The following is a 7,162-nucleotide window of genomic DNA, read 5'->3' on the forward strand; positions in this document are numbered from 1 at the left end:
TAACACATTAAAAATTAACTTTGCTGCTAGTCAGAAACTACTATCACATACAAGACTGGTCCTCAACTTACAAAAACAGAAATTCTGTGGCTAGGTAGGAAGAAAACAATAAATTCCTCTTTGTCTTTCCCTATACAATCACAGAATATAAAAATTGTTGAATTTGCTTGAGATTTGGAAATAGTAACAGATTGTAACTTAATAATGAAAAAACACATCAACAATGTGAATAGAGAAGGTTATAACAAACCAGGGCTGTTAAAACCATTTAAAACCCCTTTTGTCCCAACAGGACTTTCACACTACATTAATATTCTCAAACCTTGAGACTCCTGAATTGTATATCAGATCCCTGCAGATTTTGCAAAATATACAAAAAGGGTGCTTACAGGAAGCAAGAAATATGATCACATTACTCCAGTTTTAAAATCCTTACACTGGTTAACCCATAAAATTTCATATCTACTATAAAGTACTATGTTTAACTCACAAAATCATAAACCAAAAAGACAGCCTGGCCGATTGTTTCAATGCACTTTCATACCCCACAACACAACCTGAGATCCGCAAACAAAGGCTTATTAAGTATACCCTCACTCTAGAGCAGTGGTTCTCAACCTTTTTCCCATCGTGACACACCTGACAGACCATGCTCACATGTTTGACACATTGCTCATTACAATTTACGACCGAAATAAAAAATAAAGGTCCAGTATTATTTTTATTGTTAAGAATGACACAAAAAAAAGATACATATTCTGTCTGAACAGAAATTGCATAAATAGTAAACAGCTCACACCAAAACAGCACCAATTTCTAGTACTCAAACAGTAAGAAAAGGCAACACTGAAACTATTACACCAGGCCTTAAGACACCAATACATCTCCTATTAGGAAAACGGACCAAGCCAGGCTGCCTTAGAGCCCTACACAGAAACTACACGCCAGCAGAGAACCTCACCTGAATCACATGTGCTGACCCTCACCTAACAAAGAATAGAGAGACCAAAACTGAATTGGAAACTGCAACAAGCCAGAGTCTCTGTATGCAGTGCAACAAAGGAAAGAAACATCACCCATCCTTATAAAACAAATCAAGAAATATAAAATCAGTAGCAGTAAAACCACACTAAAAAAAAGAACAGATTATTTCAAAACAGTAGATGAGTGGAATATCCAATAATTAAAAAATAAAAAATTTCTAGATACCAATAAAATATTTAAAATAGCAGACACAAAGACCCAGTAATGAAAATAATAAGGATAAAAACAATTTTTTTGCTTTGCATACCTGAGAACGTTTGAGAGCAAGAGTGAAGGGGGATAGGGAATGGAAGAGGCTGAAAGGAGAAGATGAGGCGGGAAGTGGGTGCTGAAGGGGGGAGAGAAGCAAGGTAGGACCAAAGGAAAGTGGCTGGGGCAGAAAGAAAGAAAGAGGAGAGGGCTGAAGGGAGAAATCTGTCCCTTCCCATAAGAAAACCAATGAAGGCTCGGTGGCCCCAACATAATATCCACCCCCCCCCCCCCCCCCCCCCCCCCCCCCCCTTTCCAACACACACGTATACAACATCAACTAGTACTGGAGGAATTCTGTGCAAAAAAATGTTAAATTCTGCTCACAAAAAATTAAAATTCTGTATACTTTATATTGGTCAAAATAACAATATACATGGACAGTCTTGAAGTAATTAATTTAAAATATAATACAGAAAAAGTTTATTAAAGCAAATTACCCTAGAAGTTCACTATAAGAGTGTCTCATCCTCCCTCTTTCCCTACTCCCCTGGCCAGTCTCCTTTCACTTTGCCCTCTCAGGCCCCAACTCCTCCATCTGTCACTCTCTCTCCTCTCCCCCTCTAGCTCAACTCCTTCCACTTTAGCTCCACTCCCAGAGTTTGACCCCTCTCTAAGTACTGCCTCTCACACAGGCACCCTTGTCTCTCTCACTCTCTCACATACACACACACACAATCTCCCTCTCTCTAGGGCACAACACACACCCTCAAACAGAGCTCCATTTCTCTCTCGCACACACACCCCTTCATCTAGGGTCCCCTTCTCTCGCATGCACACACCCTCATACAGACTCCCCCCCTCTCTCGCACACATACACACCCCCTCATAAAGACTCCCTCTCGTGTGAGCGTGCACCCACAAACACTGATAGACTCCCTCTCTCTCACACACACACCCATACAGAATCCTCTTGCATGTGCGCACACACACTGATAGACTCCTCTTCTCTCTCGCACACACCTCCTCACTCACTCTCTCTCACACATACACACACATACACCCTTCATTCAGACTCCCTCTCTCTCGCACACATACCCATACAGAATCCTCTTGCATGCGCGCACACACACTGATAGACTCCTCTTCTCTCTCGCACACATCTCCTCACTCACTCTCTCTCACACACACACACACACACACCCTTCATTGAGACTCCCTCTCTCGCACACACACACCCTCATACAAACTCCCTCTCCCGCGCGCGCACACCCCTCAGACTCCCTCTCCTGTGCACACACACACACACCCTCATACAGGCTCCCTCTCTCGCACACCCCCCCCTCATGCAGGCTCCCTCTCTCTCACACACACCCCCTCATGCAGGCTCCCTCTCTCTCACACACCCCCCCTCATGCAGACTCCCTCTCTCTCGCTCGCACACAGACACCTCATGCAGGCTCCCTCTCTCTCGCTCACACGCAGACACCCTCATGCAGGCTCCCTCTCTCTCTTGTACACTCACATAGGCTTCCTTTTTTTCCCAACACATACACCCTCACATAGGCTACATTTGTCTCTCGCTTATACACCCCGGCACACTGGCTCCCTCTCTCGCTCAGTCCCCCCTATATATAGGCTCCCTCTCTCACACACGTCCCTTCACAGAGGCTCTCTTTCTTACACATTCACACACCCTCACACAGGCTCCCTCTCTCACAAACAAGCAAGCACCCTCACATACACACAATCCCTTTTTCACACACACCAGCTCCCGATCTCTCACACACATATACACACTCCTTCACAATCTCCTCACATAGGCTCCCTCTCTCTGGCATCCATGCACCCTCACATATGCGCTCTCTCTCATCCCCCGCCTCACCATCTTACACACACAAACTCACTCTCACTGGGGCCTTCTCCGTCTTTGCTGCAAGCAGGATGGCCTCCACTCACAGCATACTGGGCCTGCTCCATCTTCTCCATGAGCGGGGCTGCCTCAGCTTGCAGCATGCCGGGATCTGCCAAATTCTGTGCTCAGCAGTAATGCAGAATTCCCCCAGGACTAAACTAGGTACAGTATCTCTTTTCTCTGGTCAGCCCCCTCCTCTTTCTTCCAGCCCCAAGTCCCCTCTTCTCTCTCCCCAACCCTGCCACCATTCCCTTCCCCTACTCCTAGCCCTCACCTCTGCCAAGTCATGCTTTCCCTTCCCACCACTAGCCACTCCCCCTGCTCCCATTCCCTCCTCCTCTCTTCCCCTATACCCATCCCTCTTCCTTCATCCTCTCTCTTCCCTCCACCCCACCACCACCTCTTGTCTCTCTCCTTCTTGCCCCCACCCCTTCCTCTCATCCAAACCACACCCCCTGCTCCCCAGTTCTCCCCATACTCTGTCCACCACCATCCACTTACCTATTGATGGTATAACTCCCTATCCCTCCCCAGAGTACTGCTATGGGCAGCAGCAGGCAGTGCAGGTCAGATGGCAGCACAGTACCACGGTAGCTAAAAGGGTTGGCAGCTCCCACAGCCAGCAGCAAGGAAAGGGAAAGCAGGTCTTGCACCCAGCTCACATCTCTCAAAAAGTCAGCTCTCTCCTTTCCCCTCCCCAGATCCAACCTAGCACTCTCCTCCCCCCCAACGCTGAAACTCAGTAGCACTCTTCCCATCCCATCTCCCTACCTTTCGAAGTTGAACCCCAGCGCTTCTCCCCTTCTCCCGTCCCTAGAGCCAAGCCCAGCCCTCTCTTCTTTCTTCCTTTCTTGCAAATTATCCCCCTCCCCCAGACAATGCTCTCCCTTATCCCAGAACCAACCCGGAAAGGTTGAAACTTACCAGTACTCCACTACTTCTCTCAGTGGGTCCAAAGCCAGCACTCTCCTCCTTTCATTCCCCCACAAGCCCCCAGGAGAAATGCCAGGACTGTCTTTCCCTCTGAGGTACCCCCACCTCTCCCCAGGTCCAAAACCAGTCCTATTCTTGTCTCTATCGCTCCCCCATTGTGTCAGATAAGGGAAAAGCAGGTTCCCTCACAACCACAATCGCTTCGGCAGCAGAAGCAGGGGAGTCCCAGGCTCCCCTCAATCAGCGGGGCCCCAACTCTAGCAGGGGCCCCCCTCCTAATGCCTGTAGCGCGGTGTAATTAAAAGCTGCTGCGCTGGAGCTCGGGACGCTGGCACGTGCTGCATCGAGAGAACAGCCTATCCGCGGCCAGGTAGAGGGATGAGCTGGCAGGGAGCGATTGGCTGGGTCTCCGGAGGGGGTGGGAGGTTGGTGGGCTCAGGTCCTGTTCTGCCGCCCTCGCTGACCTGACCGCCCCGCGCTGCCCGAAAAAGACAAAACGGACCCTCTCACGTGCCGGCTCCAGATGGTGAGCTGGGGGCGGGGCGAGGGAACGCAGTGCTACCGGGGAGGCCTCAAAATGCAGCGCTGCTCTGCCTCGGCGGTGAATGCTGCCACTGGCTGCTGGTCTTGCACCCTGGGCTCCTTGTTATACGGGGCCCGGAGTAACTGCTCCTTTTGCTGTTAGGGAAAAGCGTCCACACACACTCTCTCTCTCTCTCTCTCTCATTCTTTCTCCTAACCTGGCTCCTCATTAGCCACATCTTTTTCCCCAGGACCATGGGATTAATGTTTGTCTGCGGTATTGGGCCCAACACTGTTCCTGTTTCATTTTCCTGTGCGGGGCCTACGCTGCTGCTCTTCTTCCTCCTGCCGCGCGGGGGCAGTTGCTCCTCCTTGAGGCGCAGAGCATACGCTCCTCCTCCACCCACTTTTTCATTTGGGCTCTCTCCAGCAGCAGGGGACTCGGGGTTTTCTTTAAAAATCCGGAGTCTCCATGCCAACCCAGCGAATTCCCAGGTATGCTTTATCCCTTCCTCAACTCTTTCCCCCCCCCCCCCCCCTTCTCATCCCCTCTCCATCTTGAGGGTATTCTTCCATTCTTGATTCCTCCATTCTCCCCTTCTCACCTTTTTCCTATGCTCATCCCCATAACGCAACCTGTTCCTCCAAGGCCTTTTCTCTTCTCACCCCCCTCCCGAACTCCATACCTGGGCTGACTGCCGCCAGCTCCAAAGTTCTCTCTCCCAATCAGTCCACCCTAGTTTCACTCAGCCCCTTTTCCCTTAGCTTACCTCTGCATTCCTCGGTCATCCCTTGCTATTATTCCTGCCTCTCTTCTCCATCTGTGCCAGCAGGGCAAGCATAAGAATTGCCATGCTGGGTCAGACTAGAGTCCAAGCAAGTCCAGCATCCTATCTGACAGAGACCAGCCCAGGTCCCAACTACCCAGCAGATTCCAAAAATTAGATTTATTTCTTCTTACATCTTTTCATGGATAGTAATCTTTTTCCAAACATCTTTTAAAACCCAATTTTGCTAGTTGCCTTTGCCGTGTCCCCTGACAAAATATTTCCCAGCAGGGAGGCTCTTGGGGGGGGGGGGGGGGAATGCCTGATTGCATCACAGATCAAATAATCTGCCCTGTTTTCTGGGGCCAGGGCCTGCAGCAGTGATGGCTTCCCTCAGGCCCACTGCTCCATTCCCCCTTCTCCCTCCTCATGAAGTGAAGAGTAGGGTTGAGATGGGGGGTAGATGCCAGCCAATATAAAGTGTTTCTACCTGCTGTCACCATGAGCATGTTTAAGGCTCACAAGTGACTGGCTGTGCAAAGTTAACAACCTGTGAGTTTTAAAAATGCTCACTGTAACAGCAAGCAGCAATACTCTATACTGGCTTCGTTTCATTTTGCTGATTAGGAGAATTGAGTTTATCCACCACCCCAAGCCTGCTCTTCAGGTCTTGGAGGATGTATATATGTGTGTGAGTGGAGGATAAAACCATGCAGAGAAGAACATTGAGCCACTGCTGCCAGGACATTGCTCTGGTGCACCAGTTGAGAAGCACTGAACTGTTTCAATCCTTTTTCCCCTTCTCTTGCCTCATGCAATTATCCTTAGTCTTCCTTTCTTGCTCTCAACCAAACTATTCACTCTTGTTGGAGCTGTCTGTCATCTCTTGGAAAGGCCAGCCAGGGTAGTAGCAGGACACACGTGCTCCTCGGGCTTTGATAACCCTGCTTTCCTCCTCCTCCAGTTGTGTTGCAGTGTAGGTTTTAGCTTTCAGCCACAGTTGGCCCTTCAGTTCCTTGCCTCATGCTACATTGCAGGTTCAGGTCCCTGGCAGCTATTGGGCCCATTGTGCCTCCCCTCCTCCCCATGCAACAGCATAGTTTCATCTCTCGGCCACATCAGCCGCTGTTCCTCTCCCCCGCCCAGCATATGCTACACTGTAGGTTCAGGCTCCCAGCTCCAAGTAGTAGAAAGCCTGCCTTGCAATCAGTTGGACCATTAGACGATCAAGGGGTAAAAAGTGCACTTAGAGATGACAAAGCCATAGCAGAGAGACTAAATGAATACTTTGCTTCAGTATTCACTGAGGAAGATTTAAGATATATTGTCATATACTACTCTTGTTTTTAATTATTGACGAATGTTATAAATATTATAAAGATGTCAATTAGCGGTTACCTTCATATTTCAACAGAATCAAAATTTTTGAAACTAAATCCCATTATTATTTTATAGTTGTAACACTTTGTCTTTTTAAAGGTATTTGAAGAGTAAATGCGGATATCCCATTCAGATAAAGAAGTAATTATATCTAGTCAGAGGAGTTCCTGAGGCAGCTTTGGACGCGAAATGTGGACACGTCGAACTGTACTCTGCATCAACACCGGGAGGGTTGTACCCCCCGCGAACTGGACTGAACTACCCCTGAAAGGGAAATATTACAAAATTCATATTAATACCGGAGGGTATATCTTATAGAAAAACATAAAAAGAAAAAATAGGAGTGGACTTTAAAGACCTATGATTAAAGATGATCCCTTAAGCAGCTTGAAAAAGAGCAGAAATGCCCAAA

At 48.5% G+C, this 7,162-nt stretch overlaps 1 long non-coding RNA gene across 1 annotated transcript in view; it reads right to left on the minus strand.

The window, feature by feature from the left end:
• LOC115076936 overlaps positions 1-4,397 on the minus strand; it is a 48,721-nt gene extending 44,324 nt beyond the window's left edge. Inside the window, exon 1 of the long non-coding RNA XR_003852903.1 lies at positions 4,073-4,397. This is a non-coding gene — a long non-coding RNA (uncharacterized LOC115076936). The remainder of the gene's footprint in view (positions 1-4,072) is intronic.
• Between the last annotated feature and the right edge of the window lie 2,765 nt (positions 4,398-7,162).

This window comes from Rhinatrema bivittatum, chromosome 15, assembly GCF_901001135.1.
Source record: "Rhinatrema bivittatum chromosome 15, aRhiBiv1.1, whole genome shotgun sequence".
Taxonomy (NCBI): domain Eukaryota; kingdom Metazoa; phylum Chordata; class Amphibia; order Gymnophiona; family Rhinatrematidae; genus Rhinatrema; species Rhinatrema bivittatum.